The 5,094-nt window shown below is 36.0% G+C and overlaps 1 pseudogene; it reads right to left on the bottom strand.

Annotated features, from left to right (window-relative positions):
- Positions 1–4,195: 4,195 nt before the first annotated feature.
- Positions 4,196–4,851, bottom strand: LOC105808459 (annotated as a pseudogene).
- Between the last annotated feature and the right edge of the window lie 243 nt (positions 4,852–5,094).

Below are 5,094 nucleotides of genomic sequence, written 5' to 3'. Positions count from 1 at the left end.
CTTGGTATAGCAATCAACTAAAAATGGTTAAAAAATAGGAAATAAAACATAATAGAACTCGTCATCCATAGCTGTTTTTTTTCCTACAGAAATTGAATTTAAACTATACAACAGCTTGCCATGTGCTGCCTCTGTCTGCAGAAAATACTCTATTGCTGCCCTTGTGGAACGTTTGTTTGACACTCTTTAGGTTTCGGTAAAACAGAGACTTCCTTGTTTCTCAGGAAATGTTTGGATGTTTTCACTGAAGAAAGTTAGTCTTGATTTTACGTTGACATATTCAGCTGAAGTCTTCTGAGAAATGTTTAAAATTTCATCACCAAATGGTCTTTTGATTAAACTCTTATAAAGGACTACATGCTTGACAGAACATATGTTAATTTCCAAGGTCATCTTACTTTTCCATTAGATATTTGAACTTCCAATTGATATCTCTCGTTTTAAAGAGGGTGGTAGAAATGAAGGATATCAAAACAAAAGAATCAAACGGTAAAACTTATAGTTAAGCAGATTTCAACGTGTACTTATGGAATGCTGGAGCATGAACACAAAAAGCAGCTTCAGGTACAAGAAGCTTAATACCAACTAGAGCTGCTCCACGGACAGTGTCTGCGAAATGTGTAGAAAGACACCAAGGGAAGTGTAGAGATATTTGGGTTACTTTATTTCTAATATAAAGATGGAAGCTTAGTTATATGAAGTCTTTGAGCATTTTACAGAATGTTGTGTTTCATATGCAATAATCATATGTAAAGCTGTATGTATGTCATACTCAAATACTAGCTCTTTTTTAAATAATTGAAACATATTAGTAATTATCACATAGACATCATAGTAGAAAAAGTGCATTATTGGACCAAATACTTCAATAAAATGTGTTGAGGGCATAGAAGTATAGCCAGTGCCTGAATCTCTATTCATAAATGTTGGAGGTTTATTTGAACAACTCATGAATCAAATAGCTCTTCCCTGTATATACAATCAAAATGCAGGAAAATTACTCAGAGCCGTACAACTAAGGTAATAATAATGATACACATAAAAGAATTATAGATGAGTATTCAAATGTCTCCTTAAAATAATTCACTACTGAAATATTTCACCTGGATTTTAGAAACTGTTTTAAATGAATCCCAAATTACTTTTAGCATCTCTCCTTGAAACTATACATCTCACTATTATGACATTTTACTTTTCTTTAAAAAAGGCAAATTTCTAGTCGTGTAAAAAATTAGGCAGGAAATGGCAGAACAGTTAAGCCATCTGGTCCATAATGAGTTGTATTAACTGAAAAGTAAAGATTGATGTTAAATGTTGCACTTCACCTATTCCACAGAGGTGAGTGTTAAATCTCATAGTCTACCTTCAGGCCCTACTTTTTGTGCTATAATGAGTCATTCCAAAGAGCAACACTGCTCTTTCTGTTACAAGAGTCTTCTGTGTGCATATTTTAGCCTTTTTTACAAGGTGTGAATTGAAACTCAACTCGCTGAGAAGTTTTTAATAACTTCAACCAATTAGGTAATAAGAAAAGATATTCAGAGAGAGCATATTAAACTGTAATCTCTCTTGCAAAGTAGGATACTTAGAATTCCTAGGAAACTCTTGCCAACCTCTGAAAACTAGTTTTCCTGACTTTCCCCAGAGATGTCTACCCAGCCAACTAGTCAAAGCAAAATAAAGGACTACTCTGATCTTCCATTTGTTAAGCAACAAATTGTGTGTTTTACTTCATTTCTGATACTCTGTGAGAGTAATCTGGGCTTTGCAACTGCTCGAATCATGTGTTTTAGTTGAAGCCTTTTAACTGATTTTGGAATAGTCAATCTGTAAATTGAAACTGAGGAAATAAATGTAAAATTTGATGAGATAAATGGATGTAAGATAATGTGAATTTAAAATGAAAAGAGTGAGTGGAAATTAACAGTTTAAGAACAAATTATCCACAGAGCTACTTTGCCATTTTCTTGGGCACTATTTCTTGGAGATTTTAGTCTCTGACCACTGTTTTTTTTGCCACATTTTTTATTCTTTACTTACCTTTGAATGACATCTCTTTATTTCATGCTAAAACACATTACTAGAAATTTGAAGCTGGTCTGTCAACTGAAAGACAGGGTGAATAAATTGCTTCTGTGTGTCTCATGTTTGCATTTTTATTTTTTCTTCAGTTTATGGACTATAAATCAAAGCTTATGTCAAGTGTAGTAGATTTCCCTTGTTAACATGAAGTAGAGTAACTGAATGAACAATCATCTAAAAATAGTATATCTTCAGTGGGGAAAAAAAAAATACCTCGCCAAATAAGTAGAAAATGACCACTTACAGCACTTATTTCCCTCTTATTTTTCAATAATAGCGTGTTGCAATGTTTAATTTTTTTTCCTCATGTAATGACATCATTTCCAGTTTCTTTTCAGGTGTGTCCTCAATAAGCGTACTCTCTATGCAAGCTGTGGTTAATGTTTTGGCAAAAAACTTGAATAAAATTCATTAGTCCAGAACATTCTTCACTAAAATACCTTATTTTTGAAAAGCCAATTAGACCTTAGGTGAGAATTAGACTTCTTTCTTCACATATTCACATCTGACTCCAATAAAACACTCCTATTTATTTGCTCAGGCTGACCGTGTATGAGGAGGAGTCGCTATCATAAAGGAAAAAAGTCTAGAAGAGGTTCAGCAGCTGGAATCAACATTTACTGCAAAATCAATCTTTCATTGTTGCTGTTGTCTGGTCCTTCTTCTCCCATGACTTTGTCCATTACATGGAGATGAACTGGTTAGTTAGATTCAGTGCAGTCTTTTGAACAGTCACCGTACCTTGTCCTTGGATAGTGTTTTATTTCCAAGTTTCCTATTCTGGTCTAGGCCCTTTGACCATCGGATGTCTCATGCTGTGATTTATTCTAGGCTAACTGCATCTCCTGTTCCCAAGTTTTCAGCACTCTACTTTTGATGTGAGTTTTCACTGAGACATGAATTTAGTTAGAATATTGAACAATAACAAAGCCACTCATTTGGGCAGCATCCCTGGTGCTCTCCCTGTGACTGCCCAACCTGCCCTTCTCTCAATAATTCTTAATCTCAGTGTGCATAAGTGAAGCTTTTTGAAAATACAGAGTTTAGAGCTATATCCGCTAAGATTCTGTGTTAATTTGTCTGTATTGGGTCACAGAAATCTCCATTTTTATAAAACTGAATGATTCTGTGATCCAAAAACCACTGTTTGACAAGCATCACTCTGTTTATGCTTTATTACATTATGTAAGGAAATGAGAAGGAGAGTTTCAGTTATTTAGTCCATTATAGTCACCAATTACATCCTTTTTGGTAATGCTGAACAGTCTTTTGAATTTGATGGCAGAGGTTTTGCTTAGTCTGGAAGCCCTGTAGTTACAGTCGGACTTCCTGAAGAGTACTGTGCAGCCTCTACTCACTGTGGTGTTGCCTTCTCTCTTTGGACTGTGTGGGAGAGAGGCACAGGCTCCGAGCCCATGGACTCTAGATTTGGAAATTTAGGGCACCTGCGCACTTCATTCTTCCTCCCATTCTTTGGGAATCAAATTCAACCTCTCTCCTTCCGTTTGTATATACGTATGTACTTTTCTGTCTACCATCTGTTATCTCCTCTCTTACTCTCTTGCTCCTCTTTTTTTCTATGCCCCCTTTTTTATGATATGGCATCCTACCCAAGCTCATAGTCTTAAATTCCATTTCAGTCATATATCAAGCATATAAACAAATCACAAATAACATGAAATAGGAAAAACATAAAGATTTCCTTTGCATTTGGAAAACAGCTGAGACACTAAAAACTTTTCTCAGCAATACAAAAAAAAAAAAAAATCATAGTAGCTAATATGCCTTTCTTAGGCATGAAGACACATTTCTTAATACAGACCTATTTTACTCTTTATAAAAATGAAGTCCCCCAGTAAAAACTGAATTATTTCACCACACTAATCTTTAAATTGCATCACTAAAAATGTGGTTATACACACCAATTTCTAACCTCTTATAACATTCTACATAATAGATTTTAATCACTGGAATGAATAATTGCTTCTAAAAGTAGTACTGCCTCAACTGCAATGTGATTTGGTAGTCGACATTCCTGTTTTCTGGTGAAAAAGGAGATTTCATGAGCAGAAACATTGGGCTCCTTATGGTTTCATTGATCAAGAGAACATTTCTAACCAACATTCCTCAATGGGTTGATCACAAATCTGGGGTCTTCACTCCTCATAATGGCACTGCCAGACACAATCATGTTAGCTCTTGCGTCTGCACACTTATGGACAGTGTTAGGACCTACTCCAACATCCACCTCTATATCAAAATATAGGAACTGGGACCTCAACCAATCAACCTTTGGCAAAATATCTTCCATGAATTTCTACACTCCAAACTCAGGTTCCATTGTCATAACCAAGGCCATTATCTATTTAATTGGCCCATGGTGCCAAATACTTAAAGTGTAGTTCCTGGTTTGATAGCAAGGCCAACCTTCATTCCTTCCTCCTGAATATCTTTAATTAAAGCCCCTGGGTTCTCAGTAGACTCGAGATGAAAGGTGTACTGATTGGCTCCTGCTATAACCATTGGCTTTACCCACTGTTCCAGCCTTGACACCATCATGTGCATGTCAAAGAAAGGGTCCTGGCCTAGCTTCTTTCTGAAGCTTTCTACCATGGTGTCACCAAAGGGGATGCTAGGAACAAAATGCCCATCTATTGTATCCAGGTGCAGATAATCCACCCCAGAGTCTAACATCTGGAAGCACTCGGCCCCTGATTTGGCCAGGTCACTATTGAGGATGAACAGGCCAATCTTGCAACCTGATGGCATAGTGCTGGTTCCCAAGAGCCTATATCCATTTTTTTTTATACAAGACCATTGAAGTTCTGGAAAACAATAGCCAGACATGCGTATTATCAACTCATAACTTCTATTTTATACCCCACCACAAAAGTTTCCCCCAGGCTAGAGACACAGATCCTGGATATATGTTTGAAAAGAATATGGGAGGAAAAATAAAATGAATAAAATGCACATGAATATCATGTATATTTCAGGTACAAAAGATCTTAA

Source organism: Propithecus coquereli, unplaced genomic scaffold (genome assembly GCF_000956105.1).
Source record: "Propithecus coquereli isolate 6110/MARCELLA unplaced genomic scaffold, Pcoq_1.0 Scaffold174, whole genome shotgun sequence".
Lineage (NCBI taxonomy): Eukaryota > Metazoa > Chordata > Mammalia > Primates > Indriidae > Propithecus > Propithecus coquereli.
Note: the sequence above shows the minus strand (reverse complement) of the source record. Positions and strands in the feature narration are given on the sequence as shown.